Here is a 17,580-nt window from a genome sequence, read left to right as displayed (position 1 = left end):
CATGAAGACAGGTGAGTTGGTTTGTCTATATTGTCTGTCTTTAGCATCGAGCTAGCCGTGAAGACAGGTGAGTTGGTTTGTCTATATTGTCTGTCTTTAGCATCGAGCTAGCCGTGAAGACAGGTGAGTTGGTTTGTCTATATTGTCTGTCTTTAGCATCGAGCTAGCCATGAAGACAGGTGAGTTGGTTTGTCTATATTGTCTGACTTTAGCATCGAGCTAGCCATGAAGACGGGTAAATTGGTTCGTCTATATGGTTTTTACTTTGTTTCTACTTTGTTTATGTGTTTGCGTGTATTTGCATCTTCTCATGGGGAGTTTGGTATTTTTCTGTGTCTTTAGATCCCATCACTTCCTTACCGACGAACAGGTGGGCTCAGTCAGGTAAATTCACAGAATGTATACAGTAGGTCTACTGTGTGGGATGGTCTACTGTGTGGGATGGGTAACTGTGTGGGATGGGCAACTGTGTGGGATGGTCTACTGTGTGGGATGGGTAACTGTGTGGGATGGGCAACTGTGTGGAATGGGCAACTGTGTGGGATGCCTTTTGAAGGCCCTCGGATTAATAAAACAAATAGATATATATTTATTTCTTTATTTTTATTTTAACCCCTAATTTTGTTGTATTCAATTGTTAGTAGCTACTATCTTGTCTCATCGCTACAACTCCTGTACGGTCTCGGGAGAGACGAAGGTCGAAGGTCCTCCGATACACAACCCAACCAAGCCACACTGCTTCTTAACACAGCGCTCATCCAACCCGGGAGCCAGCCGCACCAATGTGTCGGAGGAAACACCGTGCACCTGGCAGCCTTGGTTAGCGAGCACTGTGCCCGGCCCGCCACAGGGGTCGCTGGTGCGCGATGAGACAAGGATATCCCTACCGGCCAAACCCTCCCTAACCTGGACGACGCTAGGCCAATTGTTCGTCGCCCCACGGACCTCCCGGTCGCAGCCGGTTACGACAGAGCCTGGGCGCGAACCCAGAGTCCCTGGTGGCACAGCCCTTAACCACATTTTCAAACTTTGAAATAAGAGACAAAATATCACATTTTCCGTCTTGAATTTCCATGTCCAATTGATATCCTACATGATTGGAATTGTAGCAGAAGAGAGTGACCTTGTTCTTTATAACGATATTCTACTGTGTATGACAGTTCCTGTCTGCCATTGTTTCCCTCCTAGGTCTTCCTGAGGGACATCTTGTTGTCCTTGTCTGCTCTGTGTTGGTCAGCACCTGGGGATGAACAGTAAAAATACTGCGAAAATAAAGAACAGATTGAGATGACATTTTTTAAAATATATATATAAATATTGTAATTAGAAATAATAAAGAATATAAGCTTCATAAACGTTGTACTCTGAAACATTAACTCTATTTATTAAATGTGTGTGTGTGTGTGTGTGTGTGTGTGTGTAATCTGTGTAGGCTGAGGATGTTAATGCTGTGACTGGACCTAATTGGTTATCCGTTTCTCTGTGGGGGGGGGTGTGTGTGTGTGTGTGTGTGTGTGTGTGTGTGTGTGTGTGTGTGTGTGTGTGTGTGTGTGTGTGTGTGTGTGTGTGTGTGTGTGTGTGTGTGTGTGTGTGTAACAGTTTCAGCTAACCAGTGTGGTGCCGTATGCAGAGTCACAGTTCATGACAGCTCAGAATAGTTTTATATCACCTTTATTTACCCAGGACAAGTTCTCATTTACAACTGCGACCTGGAATGGTGGATTTGCAGTGGAAGAATGTGCAAAGTAGAATTTTCACTTCAAAAAGTAGCTAACCGTCGCACGTTCATCCAAAAATAATCCCAGCATCCGGACAGTGCACTGTGCACCCGCCAACTTTTCCTACGTTTCAAATGGCTGAAACTTTCTCACCAGGAGAAAGCATATGAGCTAGCGAAACAGCGCCCCCTCTGTCTTACTATGGGTAACCCATGTATCTGATGCTGTCTGGCCAAAAAGGGTATGACATGCCATAATATTTATGGCTAGACAGCATCAGATACATGGGTTACATACACATACATCTCCTTTGCCTCTGTCTCCGCGACGATGGCAATATTATCTGCAGCGCCTGTCTATCTACTGCGTGTTTCTACTAAGTTAACATGTAGGGCTGGGTTTCTACTAAGTTAACATGTAGAGCTGGGTTTCTACTAAGTTAACATGTGGAGCTGGGTTTTCTAAGTTAACATGTAGAGCTAAGTTAACATGTAGAGCTGGGTTTCTACTAAGTTAACATGTGGAGCTGGGTTTCTACTAAGCTAACATGTGGAGCTGGGTTTCTACTAAGTTAACATGTGGAGCTGGGTTTTCTACTAAGTTAACATGTGGAGCTGGGTTTCTACTAAGTTAACATGTGGAGCTGGTTTCTACTAAGTTAACATGTGGAGCTGGGTTTCTACTAAGTTAACATGTGGAGCTGTTTCTACTAAGTTAACATGTAGAGCTGGGTTTCTACTAAGTTAACATGTGGAGCTGGGTTTCTACTAAGCTAACATGTGGAGCTGGGTTTCTACTAAGTTAACATGTGGAGCTGGGTTTCTACTAAGTTAACATGTGGAGCTGGGTTTCTACTAAGTTAACATGTGGAGCTGGGTTTCTACTAAGTTAACATGTGGAGCTGGGTTTCTACTAAGTTAACATGTGGAGCTGGGTTTCTACTAAGTTAACATGTGGAGCTGGGTTTCTACTAAGTTAACATGTGGAGCTGGGTTTCTACTAAGCTAACATGTGGAATTGTTTTAAGATGGTCATACCAAGGATAATTTCACTATTTTATTTTTAATTTTAGGACCCCTGTAGGTATATACAGTGGGGAGAACAAGTATTTGATACACTGCCGATTTTGCAGGTTTTCCTACTTACAAAGCATGTAGAGGTCTGTAATTTTTTTTATCATAGGTACACTTCAACTGTGAGAGACGGAATCTAAAACAAAAATCCAGAAAATCACATTATATGATTTTTAAGTCATTAATTGTATTAATTAGTTAATTAATTAATTGGTCCTTCTGTAGCTCAGTTGGTAGAGCATGGCGCTTGTAACGCCAGGGTAGTGGGTTCGATCCCCGGGACCACCCATACGTAGAATGTATGCACACATGACTGTAAGTCGCTTTGGATAAAAGCGTCCGCTAAATGGCATATATTATAATTATTTTATTGCAAGTGTATCAAATACTTGTTCTCCCTACTGTATATATATTTTCTATTTAAATCGATAATTTGATGAAACATTGAATTTGGCCACAGATTCATACATAGAACAGATTGTCAAACATTTCATCAAAAGGAAGTATGTCTATTTTATTTTTCAGGGGTAGATCACTTTTAATATTGCATAATTTCCAATCCCCCATATATTTATTTTGTAAATATATATATATATACAGTATATCACAAAAGTGAGTACACCCCTCACATTTTTGTAAATATTTGAGTATATCTTTTCATGTGACAACACTGAAGAAATGACACTTTGCTACAATGTAAAGTAGTGAGTGTACAGCTTGTATAACAGTGTAAATTTGCTGTCCCCTCAAAATAACTCAACACACAGACCGCTGGCAACAAAAGTGAATACACCCCTAAGTAAAAATGTCCAAACATATGAAGCATATGACCTGAAACAAACAAACAAAGGTTTATGCACCATGTTATCTACACAGACCTCATTAGGACAGGGTTTATAAGTCATGTTATCTACACAGACCTCATTAGGACAGGGTTTATAAGTCATGTTACCTACACAGACCTCATTAGGACAGGGTTTATAAGTCATGTTACCTACACAGACCTCATTAGGACAGGGTTTATAAGTCATGTTATCTACACAGACCTCATTAGGACAGGGTTTATAAGTCATGTTAACACAGACCTCATTAGGACAGGGTTTATAAGTCATGTTACCTACACAGACCTCATTAGGACAGGGTTTATAAGTCATGTTACCTACACAGACCTCATTAGGACAGGGTTTATAAGTCATGTTACCTACACAGACCTCATTAGGACAGGGTTTATAAGTCATGTTACCTACACAGACCTCATTAGGACAGGGTTTATAAGTCATGTTACCTACACAGACCTCATTAGGACAGGGTTTATAAGTCATGTTACCTACACAGACCTCATTAGGACAGGGTTTATAAGTCATGTTATCTACACAGACCTCATTAGGACAGGGTTTATAAGTCATGTTATCTACACAGACGTCTTTAGGACAGGGTTTATAAGTCATGTTATCTACACAGACCTCATTAGGACAGGGTTTATAAGTCATGTTATCTACACAGACCTCATTAGGACAGGGTTTATAAGTCATGTTACCTACACAGACCTCATTAGGACAGGGTTTATAAGTCATGTTACCTACACAGACCTCATTAGGACAGGGTTTATAAGTCATGTTACCTACACAGACCTCATTAGGACAGGGTTTATAAGTCATGTTACCTACACAGACCTCATTAGGACAGGGTTTATAAGTCATGTTACCTACACAGACCTCATTAGGACAGGGTTTATAAGTCATGTTATCTACACAGACCTCATTAGGACAGGGTTTATAAGTCATGTTACCTACACAGACCTCATTAGGACAGGGTTTATAAGTCATGTTACCTACACAGACCTCATTAGGACAGGGTTTATAAGTCATGTTACCTACACAGACCTCATTAGGACAGGGTTTATAAGTCATGTTACCTACACAGACCTCATTAGGACAGGGTTTATGCATCATGTTACCTACACAGACCTCATTAGGACAGGGTTTATAAGTCATGTTACCTACACAGACCTCATTAGGACAGGGTTTATAAGTCATGTTACCTACACAGACCTCATTAGGACAGGGTTTATAAGTCATGTTACCTACACAGACCTCATTAGGACAGGGTTTATAAGTCATGTTACCTACACAGACCTCATTAGGACAGGGTTTATAAGTCATGTTACCTACACAGACCTCATTAGGACAGGGTTTATAAGTCATGTTACCTACACAGACCTCATTAGGACAGGGTTTATAAGTCATGTTACCTACACAGACCTCATTAGGACAGGGTTTATAAGTCATGTTACCTACACAGACCTCATTAGGACAGGGTTTATAAGTCATGTTATCTACACAGACCTCATTAGGACAGGGTTTATAAGTCATGTTACCTACACAGACCTCATTAGGACAGGGTTTATAAGTCATGTTATCTACACAGACCTCATTAGGACAGGGTTTATAAGTCATGTTACCTACACAGACCTCATTAGTTAGGACAGGGTTTATAAGTCATGTTACCTACACAGACCTCATTAGGACAGGGTTTATAAGTCATGTTATCTACACAGACCTCATTAGGACAGGGTTTATAAGTCATGTTACCTACACAGACCTCATTAGGACAGGGTTTATAAGTCATGTTATCTACACAGACCTCATTAGGACAGGGTTTATAAGTCATGTTACCTACACAGACCTCATTAGTTAGGACAGGGTTTATAAGTCATGTTACCTACACAGACCTCATTAGGACAGGGTTTATAAGTCATGTTATCTACACAGACCTCATTAGGACAGGGTTTATAAGTCATGTTACCTACACAGACCTCATTAGGACAGGGTTTATAAGTCATGTTACCTACACAGACCTCATTAGGACAGGGTTTATAAGTCATGTTACCTACACAGACCTCTTTAGGACAGGGTTTATAAGTCATGTTATCTACACAGACCTCATTAGGACAGGGTTTATAAGTCATGTTATCTACACAGACCTCATTAGGACAGGGTTTATAAGTCATGTTACCTACACAGACCTCATTAGGACAGGGTTTATAAGTCATGTTACCTACACAGATCTCATTAGGACAGGGTTTATAAGTCATGTTATCTACACAGACCTCATTAGGACAGGGTTTATAAGTCATGTTATCTACACAGACCTCATTAGGACAGGGTTTATAAGTCATGTTACCTACACAGATCTCATTAGGACAGGGTTTATAAGTCATGTTATCTACACAGACCTCATTAGGACAGGGTTTATAAGTCATGTTATCTACACAGACCTCATTAGGACAGGGTTTATAAGTCATGTTACCTACACAGACCTCATTAGGACAGGGTTTACGACTGGTTTTTAAGTAATGTTATCTACACAGACCTCATTAGGACAGGGTTTACGACTGGTTTATAAGTTATGTTATCTACACAGACCTCATTAGGACAAGGTTTACGACTGGTTTTTAAGTCATGTTATCTACACAGACCTCATTAGGACAGGGTTTACGACTGGTTTATAAGTCATGTTATCTACACAGACCTCATTAGTTAGGACAGGGTTTATAACTTATGTTTGTAAAATAGATGTTTTTGTAGTTGACAGTGTTTAGATTCAGTGACGACGGACCTTTAAACAAGTAAACACTGTCAGGAGGAGATCCTATGAACTTACCTGGAGTACTGATCTCCGTCATGTGATTGTTCTACCAGAGACGGATTCTGCAGACGAACCTGTTGATCTCTCTCCTCTGTACAACAACATCCCCCATCACAGTGTGTAAAGGCCCTCAACAATTGTGTAGTTTAAAGGTAGGCCTGTGTCCAGACTTGTATTTTTATTTCCCTTTATTTAACTAGGCAAGTCAGTTAAGAACAAATTCTTATTTTCAATGACGGCCTAGGAACAGTGGGTTAACTGCCTGTTCAGGGGCAGAACGACAGATTTGTACCTTGTCAGCTCAGGGATTTGAACTTGCAACATTTCGGCTGGTAGCCCAATGCTCTAACCACCAGGCTACCCTGCCGCCCCAGAGGTGAGGTTACGTCCTTCACTGTCCAGCCCACACCATCTCAGGCATGGGGGTACCAACCAATAGACTTCAGCCGAAGCCCACCGTCTTCGGGTTCCGGTTTTGTAGATCACCGGTTTGGATCCGACATGTAAACGGACAAACACGTATCTGTCCTCTCTGCTCCAGTGAAGGATTCAATCAAAGCAGTGATTTTATTTTAAAGATGTACAGCAGCGTGGGACATGTGTCTGGTCCGGACCCGTTTCACCTTCTCATCCTCAGCACGGACGCAGGGTTTGAGGTAGCAGGGGTGGAAAAATCACCTCAACCGACGCGTTTCCTGCACCACTTCTACCACTCCGTTTCCTGCACCACTTCTACCACTCCGTTTCCTGCACCACTTGGTTTCCTGCACCACTTCTACCACTGTTTCCTGCACCACTTCTACCACTCCGTTTCCTGCACCACTTCTACCACTTGGTTTCCTGCACCACTTGGTTTCCTGCACCACTTGGTTTCCTGCACCACTTCTACCACTTGGTTTCCTGCACCACTTGGTTTCCTGCACCACTTCTACCACTTGGTTTCCTGCACCACTTCTACCACTTGGTTTCCTGCACCACTTCTACCACTTGGTTTCCTGCACCACTTCTACCACTCCGTTTCCTGCACCACTTCTACCACTCCGTTTCCTGCACCACTTCTACCACTCCGTTTCCTGCACCACTTCTACCACTCCGTTTCCTGCACTACTTCTACCACTCCGTTTCCTGCACCACTTCTACCACTCCATTTCCTGCACCACTTCTACCACTCCGTTTCCTGCACCACTTCTACCACTCCGTTTCCTGCACCACTTCTACCACTCCGTTTCCTGCACCACTTCTACCACTGTTTCCTGCACCACTTCTACCACTCCGTTTCCTGCACCACTTCTACCACTCCGTTTCCTGCACCACTTCTACCACTCCGTTTCCTGCACCACTTCTACCACTCCGTTTCCTGCACCACTTCTACCACTCCGTTTCCTGCACCACTTCTACCACTTGGTTTCCTGCACCACTTCTACCACTCCGTTTCCTGCACCACTTCTACCACTCCGTTTCCTGCACCACTTGGTTTCCTGCACCACTTCTACCACTTGGTTTCCTGCACCACTTCTACCACTTGGTTTCCTGCACCACTTCTACCACTCCGTTTCCTGCACCACTTCTACCACTCCGTTTCCTGCACCACTTCTACCACTCCGTTTCCTGCACCACTTCTACCACTGTTTCCTGCATCACTTGGTTTCCTGCACCACTTCTACTGCCACGTTTCCTGCACCACTAGGGGCGTTAAACTTACAGTCCGCTTTTATTCTATCCACAGAAACACATACAAGGCCCTCCCTCGCCATCACTTCCAACCATCACACCACCCAGCTAGCACATTTGGTTCATTGGAAGTTGTGTAACGTAAGTTTTTCTTTTCCCATTGGTTCTGGGAACGAAGCCATACGTTTCCTGACTGGTAAAACTGAAGTGAAAATGGAGCCTGTTCTGGTTGCAGGGAGGTTCTGAGAACGTTTTACTCAGGTTGCAGGGAGGTTCTGATAACGTTTTACTCTGGTTCCAGGGAGGTTCTGAGAACGTTTTACTCTGGTTCCAGGGAGGTTCTGAGAACGTTTTACTCTGGTTCCAGGGAGGTTCTGAGAACGTTTTACTCTGGTTCCAGGGAGGTTCTGAGAACATTTTACTCTGGTTCCAGGGAGGTTCTGAGAACATTTTACTCTGGTTCCAGGGAGGTTCTGAGAATGTTTACTGTGGTTCCAGGGAGGTTCTGAGAACATTTTACTCTGGTTCCAGGGAGGTTCTGAGAATGTTTACTGTGGTTGCAGGGAGAACATTTTACTATGTTTCCCGAAAGTTTTCCTGGGAGGTTTTATTACCGTTCAGAGAACTTAGATTAAAGGTTATTTTGAGTTTTTTTTAAATAACTGCCTTAAAACTTTCAATATGGTTAACTGTTCTGAACTCCCAGCATAGATAGGACACATGGAAAAATTAACTTCCTTAGGCATCAATCATGCAAACACGTCTTTTCTATTGTGGCACGGTGTCAGTGAGATTCGAACCTACGATATTCTGTTGCTATCCAAGGAATCAGTCCGCTGCGCCACCAGGACAGAGCTAGAACCACGTGTTTTATTAACTCATACAAACAGACCCCACTGCCAAGGAAACAAGCCCGTATTACAGGGACGAGCAGCAGTTGATACATCCATTGATCCTTGAAGAATATAACATATAAATGCCTCATGAGCTTAGTTAAACTGTCGTACCTCATTAGAACCCCAAATAGAATATTGTTTTACTCCAATGTTTGTAAACAAAGTAAATGTAAACACATACTGTACAGGCAAAACATATTTTTTTGATATCATGGATGGTCAGTCCTTGCATCCATAGCAAGGTTTTACCCTTGTGGGTCGTGGGGCTGGAGGGAAGTGCAACTAAAATGGAGTTTAAATAAACATCTGCATTTTGTAATGTCTTTATTCTCGTTATTTAATTTTTAACATTTATTTTATCCCCTTTTCTCCCGAATTTCTTGGTATCCAATTGTAGTTAGTAATTACTATCTTGTCTCATCACTACAACTCCCGTACGGGCTCGGGAGAGACGAAGGTCGAAGGTCATGCGTCCTCCGAAACACAACCCAACCAAGCCGCACTGCTGCTTAACACAGCGCTCATCCAACCCGGAAGCCAATGTGTCGGAGGAAACACCGTGCACCTGGCGACCTTGGTTAGCGTGCACTGCGCCAGGCCCACCACAGGAGTCGCTGGTGCGCGATGAGACAAGGATATCCCTACCGGCTAAGCCCTCCCTAACCCGGACTACGCTAGGCCAATTGTGCGTTGCCCCACGGACCGTGGGTTTCTTCCTAATAAAGAGCAGTGATCCTATCTAGAGCAGTGGGTGGGTTTCTTCTTAATAACGAGCAGTGATCCTATCTAGAGCCGTGTGTTGGTGTCTTCCTAATAAAGAGCAGTGATCCTATCTAGAGCAGTGTGTGGGTTTCTTCTTAATAAAGAGCAGTGATCCTATCTAGAGCAGTGATCCTATCTAGAGCAGTGTGTGTGTTTCTTCTTAATAAAGAGCAGTGATCCTATCTAGAGCACTGTGTGGGTTTCTTCCTAATAAAGAGCAGTGATCCTATCTTCTTAATAACGAGCAGTGATCCTATCTAGAGCAGTGTTGGGGTTTCTTCTTAAAAAAGAGCAGTGATCCTATCTAGAGCAGTGTGAGGGTTTCTTCTTAATAAAGAGCAGTGATCCTATCTAGAGCAGTGTGTGGGTTTCTTCTTAATAAAGAGCAGTGATCCTATCTAGAGCAGTGTGTGGGTTTCTTCTTAAAAAAGAGCAGTGATCCTATCTAGAGCAGTGATCCTATCTAGAGCAGTGTGAGGGTTTCTTAGTAAAGAGCAGTGATCCTATCTAGAGCAGTGTGTGGGTTTCTTCTTAATAAAGAGCAGTGATCCTATCTAGATCAGTGATCCTATCTAGAGCAGTGATCTATCTAGAGCAGTGTGTGGGTTTCTTCTTAATAAAGAGCAGTGATCCTATCTAGAGCAGTGTTGGGGTTTCTTCTTAAAAAAGAGCAGTGATCCTATCTAGAGCAGTTTGTGGGTTTCTTCTTAATAAAGAGCAGTGATCCTATCTAAAGCAGTGCGAGGGTTTCTTCTTAATAAAGAGCAGTGATCCTATCTAGAGCAGTGATCCTATCTTGAGCAGTGTGTGGGCTTCTTCTTAATAAAGAGCAGTGATCCTGTCTAGAGCAGTGATCCTATCTAGAGCAGTGTTGGGGTTTCTTCTGAAAAAGAGCAGTGATCCTATCTAGAGCAGTGTTGGGGTTTCTTCTTTAAAAAAAGAGCAGTGTGTGGGTTTCTTCTTAAAAAAGAGCAGTGATCCTATCTGGAGCAGTGTTGGGGTTTCTTCTTAAAAAAGAGCAGTGATCCTATCTAGAGCAGTGATCCTATCTAGAGCAGTGTGAGGGTTTCTTCTTAGTAAAGAGCAGTGATCCTATCTAGAGCAGTGTGGGGGTTTCTTCTTAATAAAGAGCAGTGATCCTATCTAGAGCAGTGTGTGGGTTTCTTCTTAAAAAAGAGCAGTGATCCTATCTAGAGCAGTGTGAGGGTTTCTTAGTAAAGAGCAGTGATCCTATCTAGAGCAGTGTGGGGGTTTCTTCTTAATAAAGAGCAGTGATCCTATCTAGAGCAGTGTGAGGGTTTCTTCTTAATAAAGAGCAGTGATCCTATCTAGAGCAGTGATCCTATCTAGAGCAGTGTGTGGGTTTCTTCTTAATAAAGAGCAGTGATCCTATCTAGAGCAGTGATCCTAACTAGAGCAGTGATCCTAACTAGAGCAGTGATCCTATCTAGACCAGTGTGAGGGTTTCTTCCTAATAAAGAGCAGTGATCCTATCTAGAGCAGTGATCCTAACTAGAGCAGTGTGGGGGTTTCTTCTTTGTTCTCATCTTATTCAACTGTTACCAGGCACCTGCAACAAAGATCTCTACAGCACACTTAGGCAGGCTTAATAGAAGTGGTGTAAATTACGTAAGTAAAAAATACTTTAAAGTACTACTTAACTAGTTTTCATCTGTACTTTACTTTAATATTTGTATTTTTGACAACTTTTACTTCACTACATTCAAGAAAATGATGTACTTTTTACTTCATTAATTTTCATCTGACACCCAAAAGTACTCGTTGCATTTCGAATGCTTAGCAAGAAGAATAAATGGTCCAATTCACAAACTTCTCAAGACAACATCTCTGGTCATCCCTACTGCATCTGATCTGGAGGACTCACTAAACAGAGAACATCCCTGGTCATCCCTACTGCATCTGATCTGGAGGACTCACTAAACAGAGAACATCCCTGGTCATCCCTACTGCCTCTGATCTGGAGGACTCACTAAACAGAGAACATCCCTGGTCATTCCTACTGCATCTGATCTGGAGGACTCACTAAACAGAGAATATCCCTGGTCATCCCTACTGTCTCTGATCTGGAGGACTCACTAAACAGAGAACATCCCTGGTCATCCCTACTGTCTCTGATCTGGAGGACTCACTAAACAGAGAATATCCCTGGTCATCCCTACTGCATCTGATCTGGAGGACTCACTAAACAGAGAACATCCCTGGTCATTCCTACTGCCTCTGATCTGGAGGACTCACTAAACAGAACATCCCTGGTCATCCCTACTGTCTCTGATCTGGAGGACTCACTAAACAGAGAACATCCCTGGTCATCCCTACTGCCTCTGATCTGGTGGACTCACTAAACAGAGAACATCCCTGGTCATCCCTACTGCCTCTGATCTGGAGGACTCACTAAACAGAGAACATCCCTGGTCATCACTACTGCCTCTGATCTGGAGGACTCACTATAAACAAAAGCTTTGTCTGTAAATGATGTCTGAGTGTTGGCGTGTGCCCCTGGCTATCTGTAAATGATGTCTGAGTGTTGGTGTGTGTCCCCTGGCTATCTGTAAATTATGTCTGAGTGTTGGAGTGTGCCCCTGGAGGCTATCTGTAAATGATGTCTGAGTGTTGGAGTGTGCCCCTGGCTATCTGTAAATGATGTCTGAGTGTTGGAGGACTCACTAAACAGAGAACATCCCTGGTGTGCCCCTGGCTATCTGTAAATGATGTCTGAGTGTTGGCGTGTGCCCCTGGCTATCTGTAAATGATGTCTGAGTGTTGGCGTGCCCCTAACAGAGAACATCCCTGGTCATCTCTGCCCCTGGCTATCTGTAAATGATGTCTGAGTGTTGGCGTGTGCCCCTGGCTATCTGTAAATGATGTCTGGGTGTTGGAGTGTGCCCCTGGCTATCTGTAAATGATGTCTGAGTGTTGGCGTGTGCCCCTGGCTATCTGTAAATGATGTCTGAGTGTTGGCGTGTGCCCCTGGCTATCTGTAAATGATGTCTGAGTGTTGGCGTGTGCCCCCCTGTATACTATGTGATCGTAGTTCATCTGTAAAAAGAAAAAGAAAAAGAGGAGTGTGAAACTGCCCACCACCTACAAAACATATCAACAAAGGAATTAAACAATAGTAGAAAAACATACATTTACTACAAAAGGAATATGTGACATGATACATTATGACCCCTCTGTCACTTCACAGGATCCATTTTAATATCAGGGACATGTACAGGTACTTCAGGTTGTAAGTCTAACTAACACACAACACAGTAGTTAACAGGAATCCACATCAGGCAAAACGCACCAATCAATGACCAGTGTAGGAACGAACATATTACTAAATAATGACAAGGTTATATCAAGATCACACACACACACACACACACACACACACACACACACACACACACACACACACACACACACACACACACACACACACACACACACACACACACACACACACACACACACACACACTAAAGAGCATTGCTCACTGGGACACACACACACACACACACACACACACACACTACTAAAGAGCATTGCTCTGTTGAGGTTTCTGGGATGCACTATAATTACTACACACTTCTCCCTATATAGTGGTACTACTATAGACCAGAGCCCTATTCCCTATATAGTGGTACTACTATAGACCAGAGCCCTATTCCCTATATAGTACTACTATAGACCAGAGCCCTATTCCCTATATAGTGGTACTACTATAGACCAGAGCCCTATTCCCTATATAGTGGTACTACTATAGACCAGAGCCCTATTCCCTATATAGTGGTACTACTATAGACCAGAGCCCTATTCCCTATATAGTGGTACTACTATAGACCAGAGCCCTATTCCCTATATAGTGGTACTACTATAGACCAGAGCCCTATTCCCTATATAGTGGTACACTACTATAGACCAGAGCCCTATTCCCTATATAGTGGTACTACTATAGACCAGAGCCCTATTCCCTATATAGTGGTACTACTATAGACCAGAGCCCTATTCCCTATATAGTGGTACTACTATAGACCAGAGCCCTATTCCCTATATAGTGGTACTACTATAGACCAGAGCCCTATTCCCTATATAGTGGTACTACTATAGACCAGAGACCTATTCCCTATATAGTGGTACTACTATAGACCAGAGCCCTATTCCCTATATAGTGGTACTACTATAGACCAGAGCCCTATTCCCTATATAGTACACTACTATAGACCAGAGCCCTATTCCCTATATAGTGGTACTACTATAGACCAGAGCCCTATTCCCTATATAGTGGTACTACTATAGACCAGAGCCCTATTCCCTATATAGTGGTACTACTATAGACCAGAGCCCTACTCCCTATATAGTGGTACTACTATAGACCAGATCCCTATATAGTGGTACTACTATAGACCAGAGCCCTATTCCCTATATAGTGGTAGATCTGTTGTCTCCTTCTATAGCCTGACTCCAGATCTGTTGTCTCCTACTATAGCCTGACCCCAGATCTGTTTTCAGTGTGACAGGGAGTTGGCATGATAGCACAAACAGACTGGTACTCAGGCTAGGGTCAGTGTAATAGGGAGTTGGCATGATAGTACAAACAGACTGGTACTCAGGCTAGGGTCATCAGTGTGACAGGGAGTTGGCATGATAGCACAAACAGACTGGTACTCAGGCTAGGGTCATCAGTGTGACAGGGAGTTGGCATGATAACACAAACAGACTGGTACTCAGGCTAGGGTCAGTGTGACAGGGAGTTGTCATGATAACACAAACAGACTGGTACTCAGGCTAGGGTCATCAGTGTGACAGGGAGTTGGCATGATAGCACAAACAGACTGGTACTCAGGCTAGGGTCAGTGTGATAGGGAGTTGGCATGATAACACAAACAGACTGGTACTCAGGCTAGGGTCATCAGTGTGACAGGGAGTTGGCATGATAGCACAAACAGACTGGTACTCAGGCTAGGGTCAGTGTGACAGGGAGTTGGCATGATAACACAAACAGACTGGTACTCAGGCTAGGGTCATCAGTGTGACAGGGAGTTGTCATGATAACACAAACAGACTGGTACTCAGGCTAGGGTCAGTGTGACAGGGAGTTGGCATGATAACACAAACAGACTGGTACTCAGGCTAGGGTCATCAGTGTGACAGGGAGTTGTCATGATAGCACAAACAGACTGGTACTCAGGCTAGGGTCAGTGTGATAGGGAGTTGGCATGATAACACAAACAGACTGGCACTCAGGCTAGAGTCATCAGTGTGACAGGGAGTTGTCATGATAGCACAAACAGACTGGTACTCAGGCTAGGGTCATCAGTGTGACAGGGAGATGTCATGATAACACAAACTTCACGCTGTGTGTCTATAGCAGGGTTGGGCTCAATTCCATTCCAAATCAGTCGATTCAGGAAGTACAACTGAAATTCCAATTCTCCTTTTCAATGTGGAACATTGGAATGTGCATTTGGCTTTACCTCCTGATTTGAAATAGAATTGCCCCCCCCAGCCCTGGTCTACAATGTCCTGGCCTGAACAGCACCGCAGAGGTCCAGCTGTGAAGTACAAGTCACTGTTCTCCTATCATCAAACCTGAAACATAAAAATACAAATACTGTACATCTGAATTATAATCTACAGGCTCTATTCTAACATCTGATTTATAATCTACAGGCTCTATTCTAACATCTGAATTATAATCTACAGGCTCTATTCTAACATCTGAATTATAATCTACAGGCTCTATTCTAACATCTGATTTATAATCTACAGGCTCTATTCTAACATCTGATTTATAATCTACAGGCTCTATTCTAACATCTGAATTATAATCTACAGGCTCTATTCTAACATCTGATTTATAATCTACAGGCTCTATTCTAACATCTGAATTATAATCTACAGGCTCTATTCTAACATCTGAATTATAATCTACAGGCTCTATTCTAACATCTGAATTATAATCTACAGGCACTATTCTAACATCTGATTTATAATCTACAGGCTCTATTCTAACATCTGAATTATAATCTACAGGCTCTATTCTAACATCTGAATTATAATCTACAGGCTCTATTCTAACATCTGATTTATAATCTACAGGCTCTATTCTAACATCTGATTTATAATCTACAGGCTCTATTCTAACATCTGAATTATAATCTACAGGCTCTATTCTAACATCTGATTTATAATCTACAGGCTCTATTCTAACATCTGATTTATAATCTACAGGCTCTATTCTAACATCTGAATTATAATCTACAGGCTCTATTCTAACATCTGAATCATAATCTACAGGCTCTATTCTAACATCTGAATTATAATCTACAGGCTCTATTCTAACATCTGATTTATAATCTACAGGCTCTATTCTAACATCTGAATCATAATCTACAGGCTCTATTCTAACATCTGAATTATAATCTACAGGCTCTATTCTAACATCTGATTTATAATCTACAGGTGGATATCTTTAGTCTCTATTCTCCTAACATCTGATTTATAATCCACAGTCTCTATTCTCCTAACATCTGAATTATAATCTACAGGTGGATATCTTTAGTCTCTATTCTCCTAACATCTGATTTATAATCTACAGTCTCTATTCTAACATCTGATTTATAATCTACAGTCCCTATTCTCCTAACAACTGATTTATAATCTACAGTTCCTATTCTCTAACAACTGATTTATAATCTACAGTCCCTATTCTCCTAACATCTGAATTATAATCTACAGTCCCTATTCTCCTAACAACTGATTTATAATCTACAGGTGGATATCTTTAGTCTCTATTCTAACATCTGAATTATAATCTACAGGTGGTTATCTTTAGTCTCTATTGTCCTAACATCTGATTTATAATCGACAGTCTCTATTCTCTAACAACTGATTTATAATCTACAGGTGGATATCTTTAGTCTCTATTCTAACATCTGAATTATAATCTACAGGTGGTTATCTTTAGTCTCTATTCTCCTAACATCTGATTTATAATCGACAGTCTCTATTCTAACATCTGATTTATAATCTACAGTCTCTATTCTCCAAACATTTGATTTATACTCTCTATCTGGGTTGTAGTGAAGGTAGACTGCAGCATCAGTCACCACGCAGAGGAGTATAAGCACTTTCTATGTTTTTAATCATTTGTCTGTGTCTTGTTTGTTTGTTGTGCCATCGGACTGTATTTTATGTACTGTTGTATGTTGTATGTCTTTAGTCTCTATTCTCCTAACATCTGATTTATAATCTACAGTCTCTGTTCTCCTAACATCTGAATTATAATCTACAGGTGGATATCTTTAGTCTCTATTCTCCTAACATCTGATTTATAATCTACAGGTGGATATCTTTAGTCTCTATTCTCCTAACATCTGATTTATAATCTACAGTCTCTGTTCTCCTAACATCTGAATTATAATCTACAGGTGGATATCTTTAGTCTCTATTCTCCTAACATCTGATTTATAATCTACAGTCTCTGTTCTCCTAACATCTGATTTATAATCTACAGGTGGATATCTTTAGTCTCTATTCTCCTAACATCTGATTTATAATCTACAGGTGGTTATCTTTAGTCTCTATTCTCCTAACATCTGAATTATAATCTACAGGTGGTTATCTTTAGTCTCTATTCTCCTAACATCTGATTTATAATCTACAGTCTCTATTCTAACATCTGATTTATAATCTACAGGTAGATTTCTTTAGTTTCTATTCTCCAAACATCTGATGTATAATCTACAGGTGGATATCTTTAGTCTCTATTCTCCGAACATCTGATGTATAATCTACAGGTGG

Source organism: Oncorhynchus gorbuscha, unplaced genomic scaffold (assembly GCF_021184085.1).
Source record: "Oncorhynchus gorbuscha isolate QuinsamMale2020 ecotype Even-year unplaced genomic scaffold, OgorEven_v1.0 Un_scaffold_830, whole genome shotgun sequence".
Lineage (NCBI taxonomy): Eukaryota > Metazoa > Chordata > Actinopteri > Salmoniformes > Salmonidae > Oncorhynchus > Oncorhynchus gorbuscha.
This window is presented reverse-complemented; position numbering follows the sequence as displayed.